The sequence below is a fragment of the Amyelois transitella genome, chromosome 8 (assembly GCF_032362555.1).
Source record: "Amyelois transitella isolate CPQ chromosome 8, ilAmyTran1.1, whole genome shotgun sequence".
Lineage (NCBI taxonomy): Eukaryota > Metazoa > Arthropoda > Insecta > Lepidoptera > Pyralidae > Amyelois > Amyelois transitella.
The window spans coordinates 1,881,237-1,904,810 of NC_083511.1; the positions used below are offsets into that span (position 1 = coordinate 1,881,237).

General features: G+C 35.0%; 1 protein-coding gene across 4 annotated transcripts in view; it reads left to right on the forward strand.

Moving 5' to 3' along the window:
• Positions 1-23,574, forward strand: part of LOC106137368 (axoneme-associated protein mst101(2)) — a 134,371-nt gene that overhangs the window by 44,669 nt on the left and 66,128 nt on the right. Inside the window, exon 2 of one of the 4 annotated variants that reach the window (XM_013338184.2) lies at positions 6,816-6,867. The exons of the other annotated variants lie outside the window; for them this stretch is intronic. The gene's annotated coding sequence lies outside the window, so the exon portion shown is untranslated. The remainder of the gene's footprint in view (positions 1-6,815; positions 6,868-23,574) is intronic. 4 annotated transcript variants of the gene reach the window in all.

Sequence of the window (23,574 nt, forward strand, 5' to 3'; positions counted from 1 at the left end):
CCGGGAACCACACTCTTTTATATCATTCAATCATTTTCCTCTTTTATATAAGAATATTTGCTTTTGGTCATATCTTTTATACTATCGAGCTCAACCTGATAGTAAGCGGTTGCCGTAACATATTTTGTCACGTCAGAACATAAACTGCGTTGTTACAACATACCTCTTGAAGCGTGCATCCGGTCGGATGCTGCGCCTAAGACTATTGTTCTACCTCCACACTCTATGGTAATAATTCTATGACTCGTAATGAGTCTATGAATGAATTGTACTTTTTATGCTCCTGATGTAATACGTATGTATTCGATAACTTGAACAGACAATTGAAAAAAGTAATTTTTGACTTTCAAGTAAAAATACTTTAAGGCCACGTTTATAAGCTGAGTGGCTTCATGATGTTTGCTAAACTATAGCCATTTAAGAATACCAAAATTATTAAGTTCCCTTAATTGACTTACAATCTGCGTGGAAAGAGAAGCAAGTGATGCACTTTATGAGACAGTTATTTCACAACGGCTCATCCATTAGGCTTTTTCGATACTCTGGTTTTTAATAATACCGATATTTTATTATCTAAATATTAAACTATTAGATACTCCATTCTGGCATATTGTACTTTCGTTTATGACAAATTATGCAAAAATTACTGAATAAAAAAAAGTAAAATTAACTGCTAAGTCAGAATTTACATCATAAATCATTTTAAAATTGCTTCCATACATATTCATCATGTTTGCAAATCGTGTTACATAAGTTTATCGTTAAACCATACTTAAAGTATTACTATAATAATGTTACGTTATTTTGTTATTGATTTTAATAAGGTTGATGGCTTTAGGGCTGAATCTATTTTGGAAGTAATCCATAATTAAACTTCAGTAATGGTGAGGAATAAATAATAGAGTTAACGGAAAGTTATGTCAGCACTACTATTATTAAAAGTGAGGTAATGAGCGAGTTCGTAGGTTAGGTACAGACAGTAAATGAAAAAGGTGGCATTTGTTTTAGGTAGTAGAGGTTTTCTTGAAGCCTGCATCATAAAAATCACGTCTCTATCCAATTTAATATAGACAGACCAAAAAAATTACAAGACTTTTTACAGTCTGAGCGAAAAAGAGAAGAAGCTAGCATTAATTGTGTATTTTTTTTTGCCAGCAAACCATCATGGAGCTTATCTTTACTCTTTCTCCTGGTTATAATCCGGGTTTCATCCTCACCACTCTGGAGAGGAGCCCGAGGTCCGCCCTTAACCATGGATCCTGGATTGAGTGAGTGAGGGTTTTACACGAAACGACGCCCACCTGAACTTTGCAACCTTTGCAGGGTTAATGGTTACACATCCAGTTGCCAGAATGTGCAGGAAGCTTATCTTTATACATACATACATACAGTCACGTCTATATCCCTTGCGGAGTAGACAGAGCCAACAGTGTTGAAAAGACTGAATGGCCACGTTCAGCTATTTGGCTTAATGATAGAATTGAGATTCAAATAGTGACAGGTTGCTAGCCCATCGCCTTAAAAAGAATCCCAAGTTAGTAAGCCTATTTCTTAGTCGCCTTTTACGACATCCATGGGAAAGAGATGGAGTGGTTCTATTCTTTTTTGTATTGGTGCCGGGGACCACACGGCACTTATCTTTATCGTCGCGGAAATTACACCATTATATTTTACTTTTTATGATCTCAAACTAACTTTGCGTCTTGTTAAAAGTACTTCCTAACTCCCAACATGGTAATTCTCCCAGGATGTCAGGTTTAGGACTTAGGCGTTGGTCGCAGGAAATTACATACAAGTTGTTAGGCAATATATCGCGACCAAATACGGTAAGGTAATGACGTTGTCATAATTACTCTGATCCTTCTAGTGGATTATAATGTCTATGACCCTAGCAAAGTAATAAGTGTAGAAGAGTTATTGAGTTAAAATTTAAATTAGTTTTGTAGGGGCATTGAAAGTGTCGTAATACCTACTTCCCCCTATGGGATAATTACGTGATAGATTATATTACGTTATAAGTAAATAATAGGCTCATAATTTAAGTTACCTTTTTCCATCGTTTCAATACTTTAAACTTAAACTAAAAACAAAAGAAATATCCAAAAAATTTCTATGAATTCGTCATTAATATTTTCAAAGATTTGAAAGTGACATTCGCCCACAGCACAATCGTTCTTCCGAACAAGTGCAATAAATAAAATCATGTACAAAGCTTTCTATAGTTCAATGGAGGCTCGGTGTTGCCATATAAGAAGCGATTGGAGCCTTATCAGCTCTGATAGCGATCATGGCAACTTTCGCTGTCCGCTTTCCGTCCATTGAACGAAAAACTGGTAACATTATTAGATGATTTATGTTTAGTTGGGTATGGTAATGATTTTAGAGCAGTTCTGCTTGTTTTAAGGTTATTGAGCTCTAGATGATACGGCCTAGTAATACTAGCTTTTTCTCACGGTTTCGCTGTCGATACATATATACAATCACGTCTGTATCCCTTGCGGGGTAGACACAGCCAAGAGTCTTGGAAAGACTGACAGGCCTCGTTCAGCTGTTTGGCAAGTTTATAAGCCCATCCCTTAGTCGCCTTTTGCGACATTCATGGGATGGAAGATGTGGAGTGGTCCTATGCTTTTTTCTCTTGGTGCCAGGAACCCTAAGGCTGAACGTGGCCTTTCAGTTTTTCAAGACTGTTAGCACTGTCTACTCCACAAGGGATATAGACTCGATTATACGTATGTATATATAAAATTGTACTTATAATAAAAAATTGCAATTCATTTAATATTTTAAGTCCTACTTTGCGCCTTCCGGAGATAAGAAAACACCTCGTTAGCCATCGTGATAGTGATTGATGATCTAACATGAGTGATAGATTAGCACTTAACTTAAGCGTCTGTTAAGTAAGTGTGTAAAAGCCCTAGGAAAAGGCAGAGGATACAGTGATGGATTTGCAATAAGTATACTAAGAAATTTTGCTAATGTCTTTTTTATTATCTTTGATGGCGACATCTATAGGTACGCCACAAGTCACAAAAATAAAATCACGCGACGCTATTAGTCAAATGCAGTGAAACACCTAAATCGCGCAAGCAAAGATTTCACGGATTGGATCAATATATACAACCTTCGATACAACATCGTCGGAGCCGCGGTTCTCCAGGCATAACACCTAGCCTGGCGGAAGATCTTCCCTTTGGTGGCGGTCGAGCCGAATCATCGCTCCCGCTACATCTTTATAGCATATCCTTTTGAATACTCTTTTTTCATTTTTAAAACCTGAAGTTTCCTGAAGATGTGAATTTTATATCCTGTATTTATGACGGTTTCTGTGGCGCAGCGGCAGTACGCTTGTCTGTGACACCTGAGGTCCCGGGTTCGAATCCCGGCCAGGGCATGATGAGACAAGAACATTTTCTGATTGGCCTGGGTCTTGGATAATTATCTATATAAGTCTTTATTATAAAATATAGTATCGTTGATCGTTATAGCATCTGGTAACACAAGTCTCGAACTTACTTCGTGGCTAACTCAATCAGTGTAATTTGTCCCGTATATATTTATTTAGCTTACCATTTATATCAAGTTCACGAGTCTGACTTCTTCTCTGTATCATCTTCTTCGTTCTAGTATTAATGACGGTTACAGCCTCAGCTTTCTTAAGAGAAGCCCAGGGTGCAGTATTTGATCATGAAAATTGTTTCACACCAACCCAGAGGGAGGATTGGGATGTTTAATCGGTTAAGTACATCCGAAGATTAGCCCTTCCAAACAAAAAATTGTTTAAGTCACAAACTTTATCTCTTTGTTATGTTAGTATGGGTTCCCGGCACCAATACAAAAAAGAATAGGATGTCGTAAAATGCGACTAAGGGAGAGGCTTACAAACTTGGGATTCTTTTTTTAAGCGATGGGTTAGCAACCTGTCACTATTTGAATCTCAATTCTATCATTAAGCCAAATAGCTGAACGTGGGGAGTCAGTCTTTTCAAGACTGTTGGTTCTGTCTACCCCGCAAGGGATATAGACGTGACCATATGTATGTATGTTAGTACAGTATATGTAGCTATAATTATATACTGTAATATTTACATATTGCAGCAATCCTGATAGAAATTGCAGGTCATTTGTGTCATTACAATGTTCTCACGCAAAATCGCGGTGCTTAGCACACGACTCGCACTTGCCATAAAACTTTATGACCGCTTTGTCACAATGTAGCTTGCTAACTAGGGCTGTTGCAAATGTTTGTAACTTGATCCTTAATTCGCAATTGTGGATTATCCGCGTCAATTCAATTAATAAAAATTACAAAGAATGTTTACAAATTGTGAACTAAGGAAATTACATTTCTTATCTGGACCTTTTATTAAAAATACAATTATATATATATTTTTAATTCAATTACTTTTATCCGCATCATTAATGCGTCTTTGCGAATGCGGATATTACTCTGCCAACGCCATTAGTGATGACGATTGAGATTAGATAGACATTATCATCTTTAGTTATGTTTGTGACGTGGTTTTTGAGTTTTTCCAATGTGTGGAAATCACGATGTACAATTTACGTATCTGAATTGGATAACTCAGAATCACGGGTACAGTCAAAATTAAAAGTATGCCATATTTAATTCAAAATCATATTTAATGAACAATGGCGATAAAAATGCACACACTTCTAAATGAATTCAATTATCACAATTAAGCTTTTTGTCCAATTCACATTTTTTATACCCTAACAATAATTATTAACTTTAAGAAAAATAACCTGTAGTCGGCATCGTTTCATGAGTACCTATGTATCTCTAAGAAATCGCATCAGTCATGCCAAGTTTCTTAAACAGTGACAACCCTTTAGCGTAGTGTCTTGAATACTTAATTTATTTCCAAGGTCCTTAATTAAAAGTATGTATTTATGACAGTGCGTGAGATAGCTATGTGAATATTACCGAAATACCTTCAAAACCACATACCATTTGATTTTATCATAAAACTACATAAAATTGCCATTAAAATGCCTCAATATTGCCAAATGCTCCGAAATTCTCACACGTATGATATAGTATAATTATGATCTTATCAGAAATATCAGTGTATCCATTAGAACACTGTGATTCGGTGACACGATTATGTATACTGTGTCCAAGGTGTTATCAGTTGCAAGCACTTAATTGCGTAGGTTTTCACTTGCAGTTGTATTGTGCGAATTTTGAATTGCGATAAGTTTCTTAATTTTTTATTTCGCAATTTGTAACGCAGGTCAATATCAGGCTTCAATGCGTCGGTAACTTCACTTCGATGTCTAACAATTCACGTTTAGGTGTTAATAGCACATAATTTATAAATACCTATTAGTACTTTTATTTTTGGAAAAAGTTACTTGCAACATACTTTTGCCTTCTAATGTTAAGATGAGCTTATAATTATATTTCTCGTATGACATTGAGCCTTCTTAGCACAGTGGTAGCGTTTATTTTGAAGTGACTCGTGATCCATACATCTATATCCCTTGCGGGGTAGACAGAGCCAACAGTCTTGAAAAGACTGAATGGCCACGTTCAGCTATTTGGCTTAATGATAGAATTGAGATTCAAATAGTGACAGGTTGCTAACCCATCGCCTAAAAAAAAGAATCCCAAGTTTGTAAGCCTATCCCCTAGTCGCCTTTTACGACATCCATGGGAAAGAGATGAAGGGGTCCTATTCTTTTTTGTATTGGTGCCTGAAACCACACGGCATTTATATGGTGAATGTATATTCATTATATATATTTTATAAACCAGGTTTTTTTTTAATTACACACAAATACAAAATTTGTTCCTGCCTTAGTAGGCGGAAGAATTCCGAATATAACAGTTTTTGTAGCGTAACGCACGAGAATATGCCGAAAAAAAAAACAATTTATACATACCATTGCGAAAGCAACACCTGGGTATGTGGCACAGTTGGACAAGCAGACAGTCCGACGATGAAGCCGGCCATTATAATGATTGCAGCTAATTATTGTCTAAATACTGGCAACTTTATTTTTGCTCACCAAAGAGTTGAGCTGAAGTCGCAAAAGTTTGGTGAAGTTTGTTTGTTTGTTTGTTATATCTTTATTGCATAGAAATTTACACAGTAACAAGAACATAGTACATCAAATCACTTGTAATGGCGGAATTATCCCATGAAGGGATCTCTTCCAGTCAACCGGTAACAATAAAGGAACTACATAGATAATTAAGTAAAAAGCGGCAAGTCACTGTGTTTTAGTAACAATATAATAATATACTAACAGAAATACAAATAATAGACAAATACCTACATATATCCCCACTAAATATATATGTATAAACTTATTAATAAATAAACATACATAAACTAAGATAATTTGCCTGACGTTCGATCTAGGTGCTCAACTGGACAGGAACTTAAATATTATTGAAGCATTTTTGTTTTTTTTTTAACGTGTTTGTAGCCAGTATTAAGTTTTGATTATCTCGGCGGTCTATAAAGGAAATTTAACGATTTTGAGCAACTCAATGTGCATACAAACAAGTACAGACCTAAGTTTAAGTAAATAGTGTGCGAGTTATTTGAATTCGTATCCCACTGCAAAAAATACAAATTTTATTGCATGAGAATATTCGCTTTATGGAGAAGGAGTAATTTTTTTCGAAAATACAAAGACTCAAAGAGAAAATGCCAAGGACCCCTAACGTAAAAATGTTAACCAGTTTAATAAAATGGCGTAAAATTATATTCTTGCGGTAATCCTTTGTAATAAGAGGACGCATGATATACGAGTACTTAATTACATTCTTTTTGTTCCAGGTGAGAGTTCTAGAAAAAATGCGTTGCAGCAGAGTCGAACACATTACCTAAGGTAACTTCAGACATTTTTATTGTGATTTCACCTTAATTAACGAAATACATACATATCGCGGGGTAGACAGAGCCAACGGTCTCGCGAAGACTGAAAGCCCACGTTCAGCTGCATGGCTTAATGATGGAATTGAGATTCAAATAGTGACGTTGCTACCCCTTTGCCTACAAGTGGAATCCCAAGTTAATTAGCCTTTTTCAATAAGACGCATTTTAAGACATCCTTGGGATTGGATAAGGATGTGGAGTGGCCCTATTCTCAAGTGCCGAGAACCACACGGCAATTATTAACGAAATGGGTAAAGCAAAAGAAATTATTTTATTCAATTTAATAAGATAAAAATGGCCATCATGTGGTTCAAAATTAGTAAAAGTATCATTCCCGAGGGATTTCAACCCATGTACTTTCGTTTTTTTCGCCATTATTAATCGATGAAATATAGAAATAATATTATTATTTTCTATTAAGAAATACATTTCTGATGTTAGATATAAATAATATTGTATCCTCTATGTTTTAGCAGGTCGCTACATATAATTTGTGATCACGTCTATTTACTGGACGGGTAGCATTAATTTTAATTAATATCGTTACGTATTCTTAAACATGTTAAAATAACACTAGATTAGATTAGATTTTTTCAATGCACACACACGCACCTTTTCACTCGATACGATCACTGCATACTTGTTTCGCATCATACACGTTTATCAATTTATTGAAGCAAGTTAGACCACCACATACATACATACATACATACATAAAATTACGCCTCTTTCCCGGAGGGGTAGGCAGAGACTACCTCTTTCCACTTGCCACGATCTCTGCCTACTTCCTTCGCTTCATCCACATTCATAACTCTCACACATACAACGTCTTCAATTTTATCAAGTCGTTAGTCTTGGCCTTCCCATTCCCTATTATTATTAGTATGCACTCGCAATACGATGTCAATGATAGAATCTAATAACATTTCGATGATTATTTACACAAAATCTAAAGAATCGCAATGTAGGTACAATCGAATCGTGCCCGTTCGTCACGTCCGAACGATTATTTTCATTCGGATTTCGCAAACATCATCGGGAATGTAAACTGCTTTGCACACAGAATAACAAACAAATCGATGAGTACCGAATTACCACGTAACTTCGAAGTGATTTACGTGATTGAGGTACGCGGTCAGAAAATCTTATAAGCAATCGATTCTTTTAGGCAGCTTTGGAATTTTTAAAGCTATAATTAACATGTATTTGTTCTTCTATTGATTGTTTTCGAAAAGTCATGTCTAAATTTTTATAAACTTAAGGTTTTCTGCTTAGTTACAAAGCTTCAATTGGATTTAGATTAAATTTCCTACACACTATTTATATCTAGTATTTTTATCTAGTATTTCATATCTAGTATTTTATATTTATTATTTTAAATCTAGTATTTCATATCTAGTATTTTATATTTATTATTTTAAATCTAGTATTTCATATCTAGAATTTTATATCTAGTATTTTATAACCAGTAGCTTCAGGTGAGTGCTGTCTATCAGTCACTCAGTCAGTCAATAAAGAAAAAGAATTATAGTCCGTAACTGTATTTACAGGTATAATGCCGTATCCCATAAACCATATAGTTAAAACGACAGTATTTGCATATATGTTTAACAAAACTTTAAAAAAAAAACATCTACAGATGCATCTTTGTACGGTCGCCGCCCATGTTATTAGCATGTAAAGTGCATAATTAAAGCATGTTTACTCAGAATCAAGTACTGATGACTGATATTTCGTAATAAGCGGTATGTATCTGCTTACGAAGTGCTATTATCGTGGGCTATGAGTGGTTATCGGTATCTATGAGCAAGGCATTTTGCATTCTTAATGTCCCTCTTGCAGGGACATAGGCTTTTTAGGAACATGACCCATCACATGGCCCTAATGCTGGTTACCCGTGCCCGTATGGAGGAAATTAAATGTTACTTTCTAAACATCTATGTCAATGTAATCTAAAACTCAAAAACTATTGGAACGGTTTTGATTAGATTATGTGTCTACAAAGTTTGACAAAGGCCTGTCTCTCATATGTACATACATACATATCTATAATCACGTCTATATCCCTTGCGGGGTAGACAGAGCCAACAGTCTTGAAAAGACTGATAGGCCACGTTCAGCTGTTTGGCTTTAAGATAGAATTGAGATTCAAATAGTGACAGGTCGCTAGTCCATCGCCTAAAAGAAGAATCCCAAGTTTATAAGCCTACGCCTTAGTCGCCTTTTACGACATCCATGGGAGAGAGATGGAGTGGTCCTTTCTATTGGTGCCGGGAACCACACGGTGCACTCTCACTTAATAAATAAAAAAGAAAAGCCCCAGGTTAAAGTTTTAAAATCATTGTTCTTTCTCAAAGGGATAGGCAGAGACTACATCTTCCCGCTAACCATGAGTCCTGTACAATTTTTTAGTTTCATCCAAATTCATTACTCTTGCCATGCAAGCTTCAGTTCAGGTTAATTTTTAAACATTTTCCGTGAGAAAATTATAATATTTGTAGCGGTCTGTTTTCAAATACTTATAACAAGGGCCTCTGGCATTTACCAGCCAAATAAAGAGATTGCGTGCTGTACTTAAGATGAACGGTTTCTTAATAAGGAACGTAAAGGTTTGAATGTGCACTTCTAATTTAGTTGTCGAGATGTTATTTGACCTTTTCCATTTTTGTACGTCAACAGAATAGGCTCATCTGGTTGTAAACTTTTGGTGTAAGACCATTTCCACTCAGTATAAGTGCCGAGTGGTTCCCAGCACCGAATATAGACCAGATATCGGAAAAGGCGACTAAGGGATAGGCTTATAAACTTTTTAGACGATGGGTCAGCAACCTGTTACTATTGGAATCTCAATTCTATCATTTAGACAAAAAAGCTTTACGTGACCTATCAGACTTGACAGGACTGTTGGCTCTGTTTACCCTGCAAGGGATGTAGATGTAGATTAAATACATTTATGTGTGTAACGATTTGTGTTGTGGGTAATGACATATTTTATTACTTACCAGTAAAATGTATATTTAGACTTATACAATAATTACAAAATAAGAATTAAATGTTACTTAATTTAATTATCAAAGTATAATTACCAACGTAGATAATTAAAATAATATGCTTTTTAATTAAATTAACATGTCAAGGACGAAAGTTAATGTGTTGAATACATGAAGGGTGATGAGATAATAACATTAATGATCCAAGTATGTGACAAGGGCGTGGTGTGACCTTTGTAGAAAAAAAGTGAGGTTAGTTGACCTAAATTTTGTGAAAATTCTGGCTAAGTGCGTTTCGGGCCACGCAGTCTTCCGTTGGGTCATACAATTTTGTGTTATGTAGGACCAAGGTAATCAAATATGATGTTCTCAATGGTTTTTGTAAAAAAAAAATAATATATATTTTTTTTAATACATTTTGCCGGTCGACTATGGCCAGCATAACATTTGCAATTACCCTGAAATGTTCACATTTGAAAGAAGCCATAATATTTTGTATTACTATATTTTTTTCATTATTAAGAATAGAACTGACTTGAAATCTGGAAATGGTAGAAATGCAATTGAAGCTTCGTGAAACTCGGACGATTTTATTTGGTAGGATTATAATGGGCATTAGACACATAAGTGACTTAACAAAATAATATTATAGTACAAGCCAAAGTATTGTCTCATGTAAATCATTTCTGTTTAAGCTTCAGTAACATGTCATCCATGTAAAAACCTGACTCACATAATCAAGGATCCATGGTCAATGGCATACCCTGGGCTCCTCTGCAGAGTGAAGAGGATGAAACCGGGACTAAAGCCAGGAGAGAAGAAGAATATTTCATGCAACATACTTACAAACTGTTGCAATTTACATTACAGTAAAAATAAATAAATATATTTACGGGACAAATTACACAGATTGAGTAAGCCTCGAAGTAAGTTCGAAACTTGTGTTACGAGACACTAACTCAACGATAATATATTTTTATAATAAATACTGAGATAGATAAACATCCAAGACTCAGGCCAATCAGAAAAAGTTCTTTTCTCATCATGCCTTGGCTGGGATTCGAACCCGGGACCTCCGGTGTCGCAGACAAGCGTACTACCGCTGCGCCACAGAGGCCGCCAACAATTACATTCGATACAAAAGATTACATTCTTTTTTTATAAAAGTGGCACCTACCCATATCATGTCTCAACACCACATCAAAAGTCATTATCTGCAAATGCATGATTTCTATTGTTTCTGAATGATCTTGACCTCAACTTGACTTGGTGACTCACGTCTTTACACCGCCTACCTGTACACAGTCTGAATTTTTAAATCCAAACAGGTATGAGTCACTCATAGATTACAAAATTTTTCCATAATAATGAATGCTAATCTGTTTGTCTGAAATTACAAAAAAAAAACTATTTTCAATCAATAAAACGATAATGTTTTTCGCTTAGTATGGATTTTTATCTAATATTTTTGATTTATAGCCTTAAATTCATTTGTTTCAAATAGTATATTGAAACTACAACCATTTTTACTTACAATACGATCCCATGAGAAGATGAATTTCAGAGTTGCCCTAAAGTTTTGACTGTACGTTGTCTGTCTGTCGCTCACTGAGATTAATGCATTTTTTTTAACATACAATCACGTCTATATCTCCTGCGGGGTTGAGAGAGCCAACAGACATCAAAAGACTGAAATACCACGTTCAGCTGTTTGGCTTAATGATAGCATTTAGATTCAAATAGTGACAGGTTGCTAGCCCATCGCCAAAAAAAGGGGAAGCCCAATTATATAAGCCTATCCCTTAGTTGCCTTTTACGAGATCCATGGGGAAGAGATGGTGTGGTCCTATTCTTTTTTCTATTGGTGCCTGGAACCACACGGCACACGGTATGTTATTGTATTTGATTGATATTTATCTTATTGAAATAGAATCAACGGAACCTTTATAGGGGCCGGCAGCGAAATCTGTAGAAAGTAAACAGTGAGATCCAGGTTTATGTTATTGTGTATGTTTGTTTGTTTTGTTACCATCAATCAGTCTGTGCTAGTATTTTGTTGATTCTGTCTCGCGCTTATCTTATTGAGGTATTTAGTTTAAGCAAAGTAGGATTATAACACAACAACGGCATCTATGCTGACTACTAGTAAGATGTTACATCTAATTTAGCTGTTGCTTATTTCTTTATTCTGCTGAATTAATGGACAGTAAAAAGTACGTGATTAAAAAAAAAAATCCCATTCTCCTAGTTTGGACTATTGATAAAGATTCGAGAGAAAATGTACGCAAGTTAATGTGTTGAATACATAAAGGGTGATGAATAACATTAATAATCTAAGTATAACATGGCAAAGGGCGTGATGTGACCATTTTCCAAAAAATTTAAGGTTAGTTGACATAAAATTTTCTCATACTCCTTGTTTGATAAAGATTCAAAAGGACGAAAATTACTTAAATTTAATCGAGCGGTTACTATAATGCGATATAAGTGCAAATTAAAGTCGTGAAAAATAATAAACCGATTAAAGTTAGTAGATACGTATACTTTATATGAGCATATCTCGGCCATTTTGGTAATATTTTTTTATATTCCGATTATTTTACTGATGATAAACCTTAGTAAAGAATTGCAGTAACAGGTGCCAACGCTTCTAAATAAGAGCTCCCTCAATTTCCTGCCCGCTCAAGGCGTCGCCTCATTTCTCAGCGTCTATTGAGATCTTCTTGGTCGGATGATCACGGCTTGGGCATAAATTAAAAAGGTACAGAAAGGTTTATGTACTAATATTAAACAAAACCTTTCTATAATTATATAATTGTTTTTATTTTTTATTGTATAATTGTATTGTATTTGTATAATTGCAGTACTTTTACCTATATAACTGCTTTACTTCTCGTGTAGATCGTAAAAGTCATTCTTCGGAAAAGTTAATAAATTTTTTGTGACAGGTTGCTAGCCTGTCGCCTAAAAAAGAATCTCAAGTTTGTAAGCCTATCCCTTAGTCGCCTTTTACGACATCCATGGGAAAGAGATGGAGTGGTCCTATTCTTTTTTTTATTGGTGCCGGGAACCACACGGCACTTCTATATTTTAGATGTATTACTATTTCTGTACTTTAGATATTTTATGCCTAGCCTCGGGCAAACCTTGGCCAAGTAACTTTGTGAGCGCCGACAGACGCACTCCACTGAAGATTTTGTTGTTATTTAGATTACCTCGTGACTTGTAAGTAATTGTCTCCAATGATTAGACAGATTCGTCTCAGTCTTTATGAGAAAGTCATGGGAATATTCCCTTGGGAGTTTAATCGAAACCAGATCTGCATGGTATTTGACAAGCTATGTGTGAATCTGAGAGTATAAGATCATAATTTGTCAGTGACTGATTTCTCATTTAAGTACTTATGATACATGCTTACTAAAATCAACTGAACTCACTTTACATAAAATTGACCATGATCAAATCATTTTCAAAAGACGCAATCTGGGCGCCCCGATAATCGGGACTTACTCCAAGAGAAAGAAGAATATTTAGTACCCAAGACAAGTAAATTTTAAATTAAGTCCTCCATCTTCTTAGTCAGTGTACTGCTTTAAAGAAACTTCTATAAATAGCTTCTACTTTTTGACCAGTGGCTAAAAGTTATATAATTTACATGTTGTTCGTACTTTATAAGGGCACCTTTTAACTTAATCGATCAAACTTAAATCTAAGTACTTACGCCCACTGAATCCCGATGTTATCACGCAAACTGAGGCTAATTTAGCCTAACTTACATCTAAATGGGCTAGCAGGCTTCTAGCTTTGGTAAGATGGGGCTTCGTGACTGTCACATAACGGTATCCTAACTAAATCTTGGTGAGTAATCGCAAAGAGATTACTGTGAGTTACTTAACTAGGAGTTACTTGCTATGTGTAATCTGGTGCTGTAGTTTTAATGCTTGCCGATTTGTTAGCAACTCTTTTTTATTTTGATGTTTTTATAACTTATTAGTACGTAAATTGACGACACAAATATCCTTGTGCAGACCCTCTAATACATGCTACCCAGCCATAAAGAATAAGGTTTTTCAGGCTGGACCCTTCGTATAAGACGTCACGAGTAAGGAGCCTGGTAGGTTAATATTTAAAAAATAGAATAGACTCATGAGAATCTATGTGATTCCAGAAGGTTCCCTGCCTGGGATCCACGAAGCCCAACAGACAAATACCAAATAAATGTCGATTAGTATTGAAATATAAGATTTTATTTCGATTTTTAACAAATACCTCTTCATAAACAAATATTAAACAAGTTGCATAACTATTTGAACACTATAGTGCGTTCAGCAATATTATTTATTAAACGCAGTTGTAAATCCCGACAGTGATTACAGTTTCAATTTCTATCGTGTCATAAAATATTCAGACCATAGATATATAGCTAGCCTTCTTGTTGTTGTGAAAGTCTAACAGTTTTAAAAACAATAAGAACAACTTTGAAAGATAAAGTGACAGAAGTAGAATAGGGAATGTTATGTTGAAAGAACTTAACAGGGATGTTTGTGTAAAGTTAGGTCAAGAGTTCCCTAAATCGTAGTAACCTTAATTTATTTTACAGTAATAACAATAATTAATTAAACAATAGAATGAGGACAAAAACGGGCAATTCTGTGCTATTAATATTTTGTGTATGCAGCCTCGCGTCTAATTTAAAATTAATTCCCTTACTTTCTATCGTCGCATCCTCCGGTGCAATTTCTACCTTGGTTTCTATCTGCAAGTGAAATTTATTCTCTGAGCAGTCTGTTTTACGTATAGAAGAACTATTACCTACCTATATACCAACTAGAATTTTATTCTCGTTAGAGCTTTTGATGATCTTGATATTGCTTAATGTCATCTAAATTTCAAATAATTGGTTGAATGTGTAATAGTGGATGAAATTTGCAGGGTTCCTGGAAGATGGGAAGATGAAGTGTCTGCTTACCCCTAGGGGAAAGAGAGTTATCTGTTGATGAAAATTAAGTTTTAATTTTTATTTGAATAAGAAAGAAATATCACGCAACAAAATCAAAACAACATACAAAAATATAAAGTAAACAAACTAATATAATTACATTCCTGTGGGCAGATTTTTTTTATTAAATATCATTAGGTCGTATTCTAGACTTGTCTTGCGAATTTTAGACGTGATATCAGGCCCAGCTTCCATATATGCTGATCGCCATTTTTGGCTACAAAGACTCATCCTGGTTCAATTGTATTGACACATCGTTAATCAAGTTTCTTTAGGTTGACGATCGTTAGTCTCAAGGTTGTTCATAGGCGTTAAAAGACACAGCGGTTGTTGATTTATTTTTGGTATTAGATTTTCCTTTACTTCTCTCGCTTCATCCACTTTTTAAACTTCATGATTTTCCTTCAAGTTGCGTCGTATTTTCTCGGTACGATATTGTTATTCAGAATCAAGGATATTAGCGTCTATCCCAGTGGTAGTCAAGATTTGATATGTTATCGAGGAATGGCTTAGTCAGGTTATTACACGATGCCACTTCAAACAGCTTTCCGTCACTCTACGGAGGGGAGTAAAGCGAAGATCATGTTTGTATTTGGTGAAAGTACCCATGATATCCACGGTAAAGTTATGGAGTAGTCGCATTGTCATTGGCGTATCGAAAATGGTCATCAGAACAATAAATGCATATTGATGAATGAAATTAGCACAGCTGGCAGGTTTCATAGCCTGTAGCCAAAAGCCGTCTAAGGAGCGACTTTCAATTGATTTCTATTATCTACTGATCTAATTGTTTGATTATCTGTTACGCAATTGATTCTTGATGATTGTGTTTGTTGTGTTCAGTCAGCCGCTTGACTTGAATCGGAAGTTGTGTCGGGTAGACAGATATCATTCACATAATCTGTTGGTGTAGCTATCGTAGATTTGATACTGCAATTATCGTTACGGATATAGCTAGAAAATAAAACATCGCCTCCAATTACATTATTAACGTTATAGTTCTCCATAGGAGCTACTAGTATATCAAAACTGCTGAGAAAGATAGTGCAATGAGTTAATGAATCTTAATCTATAAGCTATGTACCTTTTTTTCATGTTTTAATAACACACACACAAACGCACCCATTATCACGTCTATATCTCTTACGGGGTAGACATAGCCAATAGTCTTGACAAGACTGATAGACCACGTTCAGCTATTTGGCTTACTGATAGAATTGAGATTCAAATAGTGACTGGTTGCTAGCCTATCGCCTAAAAGAAGAATCCCAAGTTTATAAGCCTATCTCTTAGGCGCCTTTTACGACATCCATTTAAAAAAAAAACAATGACAAGAGCTATAAGTACATCTCTGTAAGTAAGTACGAGCATGTGGTAGTATAATCAAATTTATTAACTTGGTACATATAAAGTTTTAATATTAATTGTAGGCTTATGTACTGTTATTACGAGTAGTTTTTGGCTTGTATAAATAATTTTAAATTACAACCGAGCATCCAAAAGAAATAAAAATAACTCTTTTATTGTAACCTGCATAATAGATTTGAATTTAATTTGCTTCGTTTATACAGATGTTTCTACAAACCTTGTAGCCGAGTAATAATTTGCAACCTTCAAATCAAGTAATTCACCGAATCATCTGCAGTTTCAACAAATGTATTCAATTCGTTGTGTAAATCAATTACAGTGTTATCAATGTCATTGAGCTGTAGAGTATCATTTTATGTATATATTTCAATATGAATGATTTTATATTCAATCAAAGATTGAAAAATATACTATATATATAAGATAACTATATATAAAATTCACATGTCACAATGTTCAATCAAAATGACAGCATGTAATATTTTGATTGGAGGAGAAAAAGTGGAGCAAGTGAAAGAGTTTGTATATCTAGGATCAAAGTTTACATCAGATGGCAAGTATGATAGTGATATTGAAAGGAGAGTGAACGCGGGGAACATGGTGAATGGAGCTTTGCATGCCTTTATGAGCAGTCAGAAACTATCCAAAAAGGCTCGACTGGCTGTGCACAGGGGCGTGTTGGTCCCGACATTAATGTATGGGAGTGAAAGTTGGGTATGGCAAAAGAAGCATGAAAGCAGAATAAATGCAGTGGAAATGAGAGCGTTAAGGAGTATGATGGGTGTGAAATTGAGTGACAGGATAAGGAACAGCGTGATAAGGGAATGTTGTGATGTGAAAGAAGATGTAGTTACAGGAATAGAAAAGGGTATGTTAAGATGGTTCGGTCATGTGGAGAGGATGAATGAAAGCAGGTTGACTAAGCAGATATACAAGGAGAGTGTGGAGGGAAAGGTCGGAGTGGGAAGACCTAGACGAACGTATCTTGATCAAATTAAGGACGTCCTGGTAAAGGGTCAGGTCAAAAGTACCCGAAACCGCCGAGCTTGTATGAAGAGAGTTATGAATGTGGACGAAGCGAAAGAAGTATGCAGAGATCGTGGCAAGTGGAAAGAGGTAGTCTCTGCCTACCCCTCCGGGAAAGAGGCGTGATTTTATGTATGTATGTATGTATGTATGTCACAATGTTCGTTCCCGCACTCCTACGAAACGGCTTGACCGATTCTCATGGAATTTTGTGAGCATATTGAGTAGGTCTGAGAATCGGCCAACATCTATTTTTGGTTGTTCACCCTTAACTTTTTTTTAACTGGAAATAACAAATATTTATATGGCAAAACAACGTTTGCCGGGATAGATAGTTAAATATAATTATTGACACAACTAAGAAGTCTAAGGACTAAAACTTACTTAAAAAATGGACACAATGGAACGATGCAACAAGGATGAGAACGTCGGTGGTCGAATTGGAAAGGTGCCCGGTTAAAATGCGTGATGCGCAGAAAGGCACAGGTTCAAATCCCATCTCGGCCATGTACCAATGACAAATGACCATTGAAATATTCCAAAACTTCAGCATTTAATAGCTTAGACTAAAGTCTTTAAGAGTACTATTACTTATTTCTAGTATACTATCCTTCCAAATTCTATGTACTACGTGTTTAGCCCAATTGGTATTTGGCTTAGTCTACTGGACGTGTTTTTATTCTTCTTGGCCGAAACCGAAAGATTTTTTCCCAAGTAATAGTTAGCCACTTTGCGGACAAGCAGATATTCTATATTTGGGAAACAGATTTGGGTGGTAAATGTTGAACAAGTTTACATTAAAAATTAAAATATCGCAATTAATTTTTAATTAGTATCGATTGATTTATCAAACGACATGTGACTCGCCATGACATGCGCCCACGATTAAAAGTTACGCATACATTATCATAAAATTATTTTAATGTGGTTCAGATCATTACGTTGATAAAGTCTTAAGAGATCTTAAATGTAGAATTAATTTTGCAACTTTAAATGATATAATTTTGTACAACACATTTAAATATTTTATTGTTTTTGTGATACTTCTTATATTTCATTATCGTTCTTCTTAATCGATTTACCTAAAGGCAGAATCAATAACATTAAAGTGAATAATTAATTTTATTTTCAGCTGTCAAATAGAAAACTTAATTAAAATGAACTCAAATTAAAACTAAAGCTTAAACTACTTAGAAAAAAGGAAAGAAAAACACATTAATTTACAAAAGACCCATTTACCCAGAAAGCTGGCAGCATTGCCGTCGTTCTTGTAATGTTATGTTTGAGTACCATGTCATTAAGCAGGGAAATCCAACTAATCAATAGTTGTTGATTGATTTCTCTCCTAAAGTTCATTCAACAAGAATGACAAAAAAAAATTGTGTTGATTGTGTCTATTTTAGGCGATAGGATTCCTATTTTACCTGTCACTATCACTGAATCTCAATTTTATCATTAAGACTTTCAGAAAAAACGGTGTTAGGTCTTTGGTAAGGGATAAAGGTTTGTATGTGTGTGTATGTAAAATTGTGGATACATGCATACAAACATAAGTCACGTCTATATCCCTTGCGGGGTAGACAGAGCCAATAGTCTTGAAAAAACTGAATGGCAACGTTCAGCTATTTGGCCCAATGATAGAATCTAGATTCAAATAGTGACAGGTTGCTAGCCCATCGCGTAAAAAAGAATCCCAAGTTTGTAAGCCTATAGGTCCCTTAGTCGCAACGTCGTTTAACGACATCCATGGGAAAGAGATGGAGTGGTCCTATTCTTTTTTGTACTGGTGCCGGGAACCACACGGCCTGAGGTTTTTGAGGAATTGTGGTTCTTCAGTTCAATTTAGCTAACAATTACGAAGTCAGAAAAGGAGACTGCAATGCAATGAATATGCATTGTATTAGCGTTCATTGTTTCTGACCCGATGACCTGATGAAGTGTCAATATGGAGGTGAATGCATACGATGCTTAATTGAATTGTAATATGAATGATTACTTAGACAATGTTTATCAAGTGATTGGAGGATGGCTACTCTGGTGTTAGACTGAGTTAATACACACACATACACATAATCACCTCTATATCCCTTGCGGGGTAGACAGAGCCAACAGTCTTGAAAATACTGATAGGCCACGTTCAGCTGTTTGGCTTTATGATGGAATTGAGATTCAAATAGTGAAAGGTTGCTAGACAGGCTGGTTGTCCCATCGCCTAAAACAAGAATCCCAAGTTTATAAGCCTATCCCTTAGTCGCCTTTTACGACATCCATGGGAACGAGATGGAGTGGTCCTATTCTTTTTTTTTATTGGTGCCGGGAACCACACGGCTCTGCACTGAGTTTATATAAAATACTTTTTTAGATTAAAAGTTTTTATATATACTCATTTCTTAAGATTTCTTTTCCAGTACAAGAAAGTCAGATTCTTGTTGAAAAGTTGTTTGAGTTGTTTGAAAAGCATAATTCTTAAATTATAATTTATTAACTTTTTGTTTCAGGTAAATTTCCAAGTTAATGTTTTGGTGACCGGAATAAAAGCGTACTCGTATGTGAGTATTGTAACAACTTAAACACTGTTTCCTCGTGATTTACGAAAAATAACACCATTACGCGTGCGAAGCCACGGGCAAAAGCTATAACAGGGTATTGAACATTGCGTGGGATCGTGTTTTAAGTCCATACAAAACCGGCACCTGTTCCTTTATTCCCGGGTAAGGTAATAACATGGCAATAATACTTGTTCGTAATATTGATGATCAGTACTAATAGCTTCACTTAGCATTGCAAGTATAAATAGTTAAGTTAATTTTGAACGTCCGGTCAGATCTTCTGTAATAGTCTCCAAAGGATAATATAGAATGACTAGCTGTGCCCGCAACTTCGTCCGCGTGGAATAGTTATTTTGGGCATCATTGAAGCCCTCAACGATGAATAATTTACCCCGTTTTTTTCACATTTTCCATTATTTCTTTGCTCCTTATAGTTGCAGCGTGATGTTATATAGCCTAAAGCCTTCTTCGATAAATGGTATATTCAATACAAAAAGAATTTTTCAATTCGAACCTGTAGTTCCTGAGTTTAGCGCGTTCAAACAAACAAAGTCTTCAGCTTTATAATACTATATAGTATAGATAGGAATACGAAGAATTTATTAGATGTTTGAAATTAATTGTGATTTTTGAAACTAAATTACGGGTAACTTTGAAATTTAAAAATTATAAGTATAAATAATTAACTTAATGCTTCAAGTCCTGTCGGATTGTCATAAGATAGATATCATTAAGACCTTAGAATTATTACGTACAATAATCTTTTGTGTGGAGCTTCGTTCCCGTGGGAATTTACTGAAAAACAGTAGCTCATGTTAGGTATACCTCAAGGTCTATACCTGTTTTTCATAAAAATCGGTACAGTAGTTTTTCATTACATAAATACAAATCTTTTCTGTTTATTATTAGTGTGGATTAGTGTTCTGTATTGCAACTTTTTTGAAATTTTGCTTACGCATTATTGTTTCTGCTTTCATTGAAGATCAAAAAGAATATATTTTTCGGAAAACACAAAATGTTTGTTATATTTTAGATCTTTTTAATTTTAAGATTACTTATATCAATTTAATTTCGCCGTCACGATTCTAGACTATACTAAGAATCACAGCATGCACATAATTACATTTCTCCGAATGTGAGAAAGTCAATTTATAGTGAGTTGACTTAATCAGTACTTTGCATAGGAATTGCAGAGTTTTCCAGGATCAGGTGAATGATGCAGATTTGCTGATTGCATAGTCATTCGTCCTGGATTAAGGCTTACTGTAGCGACTGTGGCGCCACATTGTGTGTGGCGGGATATGTAAATTGAAGTTAGATTCCTATCACCTACGTTCACGCCTTTCATACGACCACTATTGTGCAGTGCATAAAATGGTTGACTGGAAGAGGGATATATTCATGGGATAAGTCCGCCATTGCAAGTGATTTGTTTCTTTTATAACTATGTATTATTTTCTTGTTACTGTGTAAATTTCTATGCAATAAAGATATTACGAACAAACAAACAAATGTTTAAATTCTTTGGTTGTAGATGTAATGTTATACCAAAGGATTTAAAATGGGCACAGTTGACGTGAAATAAACCAAAACTCTTAAGGCACCAAGTGCTAGAATAACCCTAAGGACCAACCTCAGATTGGATGATTTAAAAAGTCTCATAAACTTGTTAAAACTTATACTATTTTAGTGTTAACGATCTTACCTGATGACGTGTTTAGGTCGGATGGCAGCTGATCTGATGTGAGGTCTGATAACTGGTAGTACTTAATAACAATATTTCGTAATAGCGCACTTTGTTAGGCTGTTTGTTAGTTAGGCTTCGCATTGACTAGTTTCGCGATAACGTTCTTCGCCATTTTATGATATTGCATCTACATTCATTGAAGTTTTGAATATCACGGTGCAGAAAGATGCCGTGTGGTTCCCGGTACCAATACAAAAACGAATAGGACTACTCCATCTCTTTCCCATGGATGTCGTAAAAGGCGACTAAGGGATAGGCTTACAAACTTGGGATTCTTTTTTAGGATGGGATGGGCTAGCAACCTGTCACTATTTGAATCTCAATTCTATCATTAAGCCAAATAGCTGAACGTGGCATTCAGTCTTTTGAAGACTGTTGGTTCTGTCTATCCCGCAAGGGATATAGACTCTATGTATGTATGTATGTACGATGCAGAAAGAAAGAAGAGGAAGACATTAGTTAAACTATCCGCTTTATACATTTATTTTCAGTGCAGGTGTAATACGTGCTCGAAGATCAATAATAGAACAAGCTTACCCAGTCATTATGCTGAATTACAAACATTATTCAGTCACGGCTTCTCAAACTATCACGCATCTGCCTAATTAATTGACTGACTAGACCAGATCGTGGTCGGCGTGTGCTCATGTTTTATTGAGAATGCCAGCGGAAGTCATACAGTTATAGGACACCTTGTTAGTAACAATTAATTTGAACACCTTTCAGTTAGTCGATCATTACTTTTATGAATTATCAGTGTGTTTAAAGTTGTTTTTTTTTTCAATAGCGTTATTAATCGTAAGTCCTGATGTTTCATTAAGGTAGAAAAGTTATAATTATGTTTCAGCTCATTTTCGATTATTCATATCTGTATTTTGAATATTTTTGTGAGAACACATATATTTAGGAAAAAAATAATAAAATTTATGACTGTATGAGCGTTATTTTTAATATTACCTAATTCACTACTAATAAACCGTCAAATAATTTATGAATTTCTTTATTTGTGTATTATTAAATATAAAAATCTTTGATATTCAATTCTTGACGATTCTTCGTTTATTAAAAAAAATGGACATACCATTGTGCTGCATTTCAATAAATGAACATGCATGTCCAACTGTCCAGTATGTCGTAACTTTTTAACTGTCCATTAAATTAATGATTCTAAAGAATATTACGATAGACATGCATTTGTGATTATTTTATTCATAGCAGACTCGTATTACGTATCGAGAAAGTCCGTTGAATAACAATACAAATGAAAATGTACTTGAATACAGGAAATATGAAGCCAAATCTATAGGTTTAACGATTACTGGTGTGTGATGAATAATACAACACAAAGTTTCCGAGAAACGAATAAAATGTATGCTAAAGTTTGGGAAGTACTTGTTTTTGATTTTATCAATGAATTTTATTGATTAAAAAATTGAATGAAAGTTATAAATAAGGGATTCTACCAGAAGGCGATGGGCTAGTAACCTGTCACTATTTGAATCTCAGTTCTATTATTTAGCTATAAAGCTGAACGTGGCGTCTATTTAAAACTATATAGTCGCGATTATATGTAAGTTTGAAACCAGGAAAGAGAAAAATATTTCTTTATGAATTGAATACACGAAGTAGACATAATATGAATACAATACAAATCAGTTGCTGTAACAAAGATGAGATCCCATCGTTACAATAACTGACATTTTAACCATGGGCTAATAACAAAGGCTGGAGGCGTCTTAAAAGAAGGTCGTACTAAGAAAAACGATTTCCCAAGAGTAAGAAATAATTTAGAATAGTTATTAATAAGTGATTCCTGAGGCTGTGAAGTGTATATAATTGTATGGTCGTGTGAGAAATGCATGGAAACAATCCTAGGGTCCAATTGTGATGCTAAACGGTTGTACACATAGTTGTGTAATTTCAAATGAGGATTCTACCTTCCGCGTTTTGTTTTTAATTACTATGACCTCTTTGAGTACCA